The following is a 7,500-nucleotide window of genomic DNA, read 5'->3' as shown; positions in this document are numbered from 1 at the left end:
TCTTCCTGCACGATTCTTTGTTCTCTTGCTGTTTGTCCCTCTCAGGTTTCTATGCACCTTGTCTCTCCTCTCTGTTGCTGCGTCCTGGTGTGCCTGCGCCAGCGTGTATTTTTTTGCCAACTTATTTTGTTGTTCTGCGTTCTTTCGTCCCTTGCGTCGACCCCCTTGCATTTGTGTAGCAGCAGGAGAATGTGCAGGAAAGAAATGGTGAAAGCAAAGTGAGAGAGAGAGCAGCAAAAAGGTTGTTGATGGATCAACGGCACTGTGTGTGCAGAAGCATGAGCAGCCTGTGGATGGCAGCAAAAGCCTACTGCACCTGGTATTCCCAGGCAGTCTCCCAACCAAATACTAACCAGGCCTCAGTCTGCTTGGTTTCCGAGATCAGACGGGATCGGGCGTTTTCAGACTAGTGTGGCCGTAGGCGTTGATGTCATGGCTTTCTCTTTACTTAAACGGACATAAGGCTGTTCTTCACTTCTTTTTCTCCTTCCATGCATTCATCCAAGGAATCAGCACTCAAGATTCATTTCACCATTTACCTTCCGCCACACCCACCTCTTGCTGCTCTGACTCCCACACAAGCAAACGACAAGCCCTACCCTTCATTGCCTTGCCTCAAGCTTCAAAACTGCCTGACTTTCACCATTCCCTCACTCACCCACAAATCACTCACTCACTCACCCCCCAATCTCACGCTCGCCAACCTCGAAATCTCGCATCCCCTCAAATCGCTCTCCCCCAAATCTCCCCATCCCCAAATCTCTCCTCCCCCAAAAAAGCTTCCACCGCTCCCAAAACACCAGGATTGTTTCATTTCCAATCCGACCAATTATTAAGCCAGATCGCTGTTGCAGCCACATTTCGGAACCCCATGTGGCAAGTGGCGCCTGCTACTCGGCATTCTGATTTGCAACACTCCTCACATGAACACACATGCATTCCAGCAGCATGCTAGTTGGCTTTACATTTTTCCTGCATTGAATTGCAGCTCTTCCTGCACGATTCTTTGTTCTCTTGCTGTTTGTCCCTCTCAGGTTTCTATGCACCTTGTCTCTCCTCTCTGTTGCTGCGTCCTGGTGTGCCTGCGCCAGCGTGTATTTTTTTGCCAACTTATTTTGTTGTTCTGCGTTCTTTCGTCCCTTGCGTCGACCCCCTTGCATTTGTGTAGCAGCAGGAGAATGTGCAGGAAAGAAATGGTGAAAGCAAAGTGAGAGAGAGAGCAGCAAAAAGGTTGTTGATGGATCAACGGCACTGTGTGTGCAGAAGCACGAGCAACCTGTGGATGGCAGCAAAAGCCTACTGCACCTGGTATTCCCAGGCAGTCTCCCATCCAAGTATTAACCAGGCCTGACTCTGCTTAGCTTCCGAGATCAGACGAGATCGGGCGTTTTCAGACTAGTGTGGCCGTAGGCATCAATGTCATGGCTTTCTCTTTACTTAACCGGACATAGGCTGTTCTTCACTTCTTTTTTTCCTTCCATGCATTCATCCAAGGAATCAGCACTCAAGATTCATTTCACCATTTACCTTCCGCCACACCCACCTCTTGCTGCTCTGACTCCCACACAAGCAAACGACAAGCCCTACCCTTCATTGCCTTGCCTCAAGCTTCAAAACTGCCTGACTTTCACCATTCCCTCACTCACCCACAAATCACTCACTCACTCACCCCCCAATCTCACGCTCGCCAACCTCGAAATCTCTCATCCCCTCAAATCGCTCTCCCCCAAATCTCCCCATCCCCAAATCTCTCCTCCCCCAAAAAAGCTTCCACCGCCCCCAAAACACCAGGATTGTTTCATTTCCAATCCGACCAATTATTCAGCCAGATCGCTGTTGTAACCACATTTCGGAACCCCATGTGGCAAGTGGCGCCTGCTACTCGGCATTCTGATTTGCAACACTCCTCACATGAACACACATGCATTCCAGCAGCATGCTAGTTGGCTTTACATTTTTCCTGCATTGAATTGCAGCTCTTCCTGCACGATTCTTTGTTCTCTTGCTGTTTGTCCCTCTCAGGTTTCTATGCACCTTGTCTCTCCTCTCTGTTGCTGCGTCCTGGTGTGCCTGCGCCAGCGTGTATTTTTTTGCCAACTTATTTTGTTGTTCTGCGTTCTTTCGTCCCTTGCGTCGACCCCCTTGCATTTGTGTAGCAGCAGGAGAATGTGCAGGAAAGAAATGGTGAAAGCAAAGTGAGAGAGAGAGCAGCAAAAAGGTTGTTGATGGATCAACGGCACTGTGTGTGCAGAAGCATGAGCAGCCTGTGGATGGCAGCAAAAGCCTACTGCACCTGGTATTCCCAGACAGTCTCCCATCCAAGTACTAACCAGGCCTGACTCTGCTTTGCTTCCGAGATCAGACGAGATCGGGCGTTTTCAGACTAGTGTGGCCGTAGGCATCGATGTCATGGCTTTCTCTTTACTTAACCGGACATAGGCTGTTCTTCACTTCTTTTTTTCCTTCCATGCATTCATCCAAGGAATCAGCACTCAAGATTCATTTCACCATTTACCTTCCGCCACACCCACCTCTTGCTGCTCTGACTCCCACACAAGCAAACGACAAGCCCTACCCTTCATTGCCTTGCCTCAAGCTTCAAAACTGCCTGACTTTCACCATTCCCTCACTCACCCACAAATCACTCACTCACTCACCCCCCAATCTCACGCTCGCCAACCTCGAAATCTCTCATCCCCTCAAATCGCTCTCCCCCAAATCTCCCCATCCCCAAATCTCTCCTCCCCCAAAAAAGCTTCCACCGCCCCCAAAACACCAGGATTGTTTCATTTCCAATCCCACCAATTATTAAGCCAGATCGCTGTTGTAGCCACATTTCGGAACCCCATGTGGCAAGTGGCGCCTGCTACTCGGCATTCTGATTTGCAACACTCCTCACATGAACACACATGCATTCCAGCAGCATGCTAGTTGGCTTTACATTTTTCCTGCATTGAATTGCAGCTCTTCCTGCACGATTCTTTGTTCTCTTGCTGTTTGTCCCTCTCAGGTTTCTATGCACCTTGTCTCTCCTCTCTGTTGCTGCGTCCTGGTGTGCCTGCGCCAGCGTGTATTTTTTTGCCAACTTATTTTGTTGTTCTGCGTTCTTTCGTCCCTTGCGTCGACCCCCTTGCATTTGTGTAGCAGCAGGAGAATGTGCAGGAAAGAAATGGTGAAAGCAAAGTGAGAGAGAGAGCAGCAAAAAGGTTGTTGATGGATCAACGGCACTGTGTGTGCAGAAGCACGAGCAACCTGTGGATGGCAGCAAAAGCCTACTGCACCTGGTATTCCCAGGCAGTCTCCCATCCAAGTATTAACCAGGCCTGACTCTGCTTAGCTTCCGAGATCAGACGAGATCGGGCGTTTTCAGACTAGTGTGGCCGTAGGCATCAATGTCATGGCTTTCTCTTTACTTAACCGGACATAGGCTGTTCTTCACTTCTTTTTTTCCTTCCATGCATTCATCCAAGGAATCAGCACTCAAGATTCATTTCACCATTTACCTTCCGCCACACCCACCTCTTGCTGCTCTGACTCCCACACAAGCAAACGACAAGCCCTACCCTTCATTGCCTTGCCTCAAGCTTCAAAACTGCCTGACTTTCACCATTCCCTCACTCACCCACAAATCACTCACTCACTCACCCCCCAATCTCACGCTCGCCAACCTCGAAATCTCTCATCCCCTCAAATCGCTCTCCCCCAAATCTCCCCATCCCCAAATCTCTCCTCCCCCAAAAAAGCTTCCACCGCCCCCAAAACACCAGGATTGTTTCATTTCCAATCCGACCAATTATTAAGCCAGATCGCTGTTGTAACCACATTTCGGAACCCCATGTGGCAAGTGGCGCCTGCTACTCGGCATTCTGATTTGCAACACTCCTCACATGAACACACATGCATTCCAGCAGCATGCTAGTTGGCTTTACATTTTTCCTGCATTGAATTGCAGCTCTTCCTGCACGATTCTTTGTTCTCTTGCTGTTTGTCCCTCTCAGGTTTCTATGCACCTTGTCTCTCCTCTCTGTTGCTGCGTCCTGGTGTGCCTGCGCCAGCGTGTATTTTTTTGCCAACTTATTTTGTTGTTCTGCGTTCTTTCGTCCCTTGCGTCGACCCCCTTGCATTTGTGTAGCAGCAGGAGAATGTGCAGGAAAGAAATGGTGAAAGCAAAGTGAGAGAGAGAGCAGCAAAAAGGTTGTTGATGGATCAACGGCACTGTGTGTGCAGAAGCACGAGCAACCTGTGGATGGCAGCAAAAGCCTACTGCACCTGGTATTCCCAGGCAGTCTCCCATCCAAGTATTAACCAGGCCTGACTCTGCTTAGCTTCCGAGATCAGACGAGATCGGGCGTTTTCAGACTAGTGTGGCCGTAGGCATCGATGTCATGGCTTTCTCTTTACTTAACCGGACATAGGCTGTTCTTCACTTCTTTTTTTCCTTCCATGCATTCATCCAAGGAATCAGCACTCAAGATTCATTTCACCATTTACCTTCCGCCACACCCACCTCTTGCTGCTCTGACTCCCACACAAGCAAACGACAAGCCCTACCCTTCATTGCCTTGCCTCAAGCTTCAAAACTGCCTGACTTTCACCATTCCCTCACTCACCCACAAATCACTCACTCACTCACCCCCCAATCTCACGCTCGCCAACCTCGAAATCTCTCATCCCCTCAAATCGCTCTCCCCCAAATCTCCCCATCCCCAAATCTCTCCTCCCCCAAAAAAGCTTCCACCGCCCCCAAAACACCAGGATTGTTTCATTTCCAATCCGACCAATTATTAAGCCAGATCGCTGTTGTAACCACATTTCGGAACCCCATGTGGCAAGTGGCGCCTGCTACTCGGCATTCTGATTTGCAACACTCCTCACATGAACACACATGCATTCCAGCAGCATGCTAGTTGGCTTTACATTTTTCCTGCATTGAATTGCAGCTCTTCCTGCACGATTCTTTGTTCTCTTGCTGTTTGTCCCTCTCAGGTTTCTATGCACCTTGTCTCTCCTCTCTGTTGCTGCGTCCTGGTGTGCCTGCGCCAGCGTGTATTTTTTTGCCAACTTATTTTGTTGTTCTGCGTTCTTTCGTCCCTTGCGTCGACCCCCTTGCATTTGTGTAGCAGCAGGAGAATGTGCAGGAAAGAAATGGTGAAAGCAAAGTGAGAGAGAGAGCAGCAAAAAGGTTGTTGATGGATCAACGGCACTGTGTGTGCAGAAGCATGAGCAGCCTGTGGATGGCAGCAAAAGCCTACTGCACCTGGTATTCCCAGACAGTCTCCCATCCAAGTACTAACCAGGCCTGACTCTGCTTTGCTTCCGAGATCAGACGAGATCGGGCGTTTTCAGACTAGTGTGGCCGTAGGCATCGATGTCATGGCTTTCTCTTTACTTAACCGGACATAGGCTGTTCTTCACTTCTTTTTTTCCTTCCATGCATTCATCCAAGGAATCAGCACTCAAGATTCATTTCACCATTTACCTTCCGCCACACCCACCTCTTGCTGCTCTGACTCCCACACAAGCAAACGACAAGCCCTACCCTTCATTGCCTTGCCTCAAGCTTCAAAACTGCCTGACTTTCACCATTCCCTCACTCACCCACAAATCACTCACTCACTCACCCCCCAATCTCACGCTCGCCAACCTCGAAATCTCTCATCCCCTCAAATCGCTCTCCCCCAAATCTCCCCATCCCCAAATCTCTCCTCCCCCAAAAAAGCTTCCACCGCCCCCAAAACACCAGGATTGTTTCATTTCCAATCCGACCAATTATTAAGCCAGATCGCTGTTGTAACCACATTTCGGAACCCCATGTGGCAAGTGGCGCCTGCTACTCGGCATTCTGATTTGCAACACTCCTCACATGAACACACATGCATTCCAGCAGCATGCTAGTTGGCTTTACATTTTTCCTGCATTGAATTGCAGCTCTTCCTGCACGATTCTTTGTTCTCTTGCTGTTTGTCCCTCTCAGGTTTCTATGCACCTTGTCTCTCCTCTCTGTTGCTGCGTCCTGGTGTGCCTGCGCCAGCGTGTATTTTTTTGCCAACTTATTTTGTTGTTCTGCGTTCTTTCGTCCCTTGCGTCGACCCCCTTGCATTTGTGTAGCAGCAGGAGAATGTGCAGGAAAGAAATGGTGAAAGCAAAGTGAGAGAGAGAGCAGCAAAAAGGTTGTTGATGGATCAACGGCACTGTGTGTGCAGAAGCATGAGCAGCCTGTGGATGGCAGCAAAAGCCTACTGCACCTGGTATTCCCAGACAGTCTCCCATCCAAGTACTAACCAGGCCTGACTCTGCTTTGCTTCCGAGATCAGACGAGATCGGGCGTTTTCAGACTAGTGTGGCCGTAGGCATCGATGTCATGGCTTTCTCTTTACTTAACCGGACATAGGCTGTTCTTCACTTCTTTTTTTCCTTCCATGCATTCATCCAAGGAATCAGCACTCAAGATTCATTTCACCATTTACCTTCCGCCACACCCACCTCTTGCTGCTCTGACTCCCACACAAGCAAACGACAAGCCCTACCCTTCATTGCCTTGCCTCAAGCTTCAAAACTGCCTGACTTTCACCATTCCCTCACTCACCCACAAATCACTCACTCACTCACCCCCCAATCTCACGCTCGCCAACCTCGAAATCTCTCATCCCCTCAAATCGCTCTCCCCCAAATCTCCCCATCCCCAAATCTCTCCTCCCCCAAAAAAGCTTCCACCGCCCCCAAAACACCAGGATTGTTTCATTTCCAATCCCACCAATTATTAAGCCAGATCGCTGTTGTAGCCACATTTCGGAACCCCATGTGGCAAGTGGCGCCTGCTACTCGGCATTCTGATTTGCAACACTCCTCACATGAACACACATGCATTCCAGCAGCATGCTAGTTGGCTTTACATTTTTCCTGCATTGAATTGCAGCTCTTCCTGCACGATTCTTTGTTCTCTTGCTGTTTGTCCCTCTCAGGTTTCTATGCACCTTGTCTCTCCTCTCTGTTGCTGCGTCCTGGTGTGCCTGCGCCAGCGTGTATTTTTTTGCCAACTTATTTTGTTGTTCTGCGTTCTTTCGTCCCTTGCGTCGACCCCCTTGCATTTGTGTAGCAGCAGGAGAATGTGCAGGAAAGAAATGGTGAAAGCAAAGTGAGAGAGAGAGCAGCAAAAAGGTTGTTGATGGATCAACGGCACTGTGTGTGCAGAAGCATGAGCAGCCTGTGGATGGCAGCAAAAGCCTACTGCACCTGGTATTCCCAGACAGTCTCCCATCCAAGTACTAACCAGGCCTGACTCTGCTTTGCTTCCGAGATCAGACGAGATCGGGCGTTTTCAGACTAGTGTGGCCGTAGGCATCGATGTCATGGCTTTCTCTTTACTTAACCGGACATAGGCTGTTCTTCACTTCTTTTTTTCCTTCCATGCATTCATCCAAGGAATCAGCACTCAAGATTCATTTCACCATTTACCTTCCGCCACACCCACCTCTTGCTGCTCTGACTCCCACACAAGCA

The 7,500-nt window shown here is 49.4% G+C and overlaps 4 non-coding genes and 4 pseudogenes across 4 annotated transcripts; all 8 read right to left on the bottom strand.

Annotated features, from left to right (window-relative positions):
• Positions 1 to 304: 304 nt before the first annotated feature.
• Positions 305 to 423, bottom strand: LOC139246113 (5S ribosomal RNA; annotated as a pseudogene).
• Positions 424 to 1,293: 870 nt separating this feature from the next.
• Positions 1,294 to 1,412, bottom strand: LOC139246080 (5S ribosomal RNA; annotated as a pseudogene).
• An 869-nt stretch (positions 1,413 to 2,281) lies between these two features.
• Positions 2,282 to 2,400, bottom strand: LOC139246066 (5S ribosomal RNA). Its single transcript, XR_011590292.1, has one exon. It is a non-coding gene; the product is annotated as a 5S ribosomal RNA (ribosomal RNA).
• An 869-nt stretch (positions 2,401 to 3,269) lies between these two features.
• On the bottom strand, positions 3,270 to 3,388 carry LOC139246079 (5S ribosomal RNA; annotated as a pseudogene).
• An 869-nt stretch (positions 3,389 to 4,257) lies between these two features.
• On the bottom strand, positions 4,258 to 4,376 carry LOC139246077 (5S ribosomal RNA; annotated as a pseudogene).
• Positions 4,377 to 5,245: 869 nt separating this feature from the next.
• LOC139246065 (5S ribosomal RNA) lies at positions 5,246 to 5,364 on the bottom strand. Its single transcript, XR_011590291.1, has one exon. It is a non-coding gene; the product is annotated as a 5S ribosomal RNA (ribosomal RNA).
• Positions 5,365 to 6,233: 869 nt separating this feature from the next.
• LOC139246064 (5S ribosomal RNA) lies at positions 6,234 to 6,352 on the bottom strand. The gene has a single exon (XR_011590290.1). It is a non-coding gene; the product is annotated as a 5S ribosomal RNA (ribosomal RNA).
• An 869-nt stretch (positions 6,353 to 7,221) lies between these two features.
• On the bottom strand, positions 7,222 to 7,340 carry LOC139246063 (5S ribosomal RNA). The gene has a single exon (XR_011590289.1). It is a non-coding gene; the product is annotated as a 5S ribosomal RNA (ribosomal RNA).
• Between the last annotated feature and the right edge of the window lie 160 nt (positions 7,341 to 7,500).

The sequence above is a fragment of the Pristiophorus japonicus genome, unplaced genomic scaffold (assembly GCF_044704955.1).
Source record: "Pristiophorus japonicus isolate sPriJap1 unplaced genomic scaffold, sPriJap1.hap1 HAP1_SCAFFOLD_247, whole genome shotgun sequence".
In the NCBI taxonomy this organism is placed as follows: domain Eukaryota; kingdom Metazoa; phylum Chordata; class Chondrichthyes; family Pristiophoridae; genus Pristiophorus; species Pristiophorus japonicus.
This window is presented reverse-complemented; position numbering and strand designations above follow the sequence as displayed.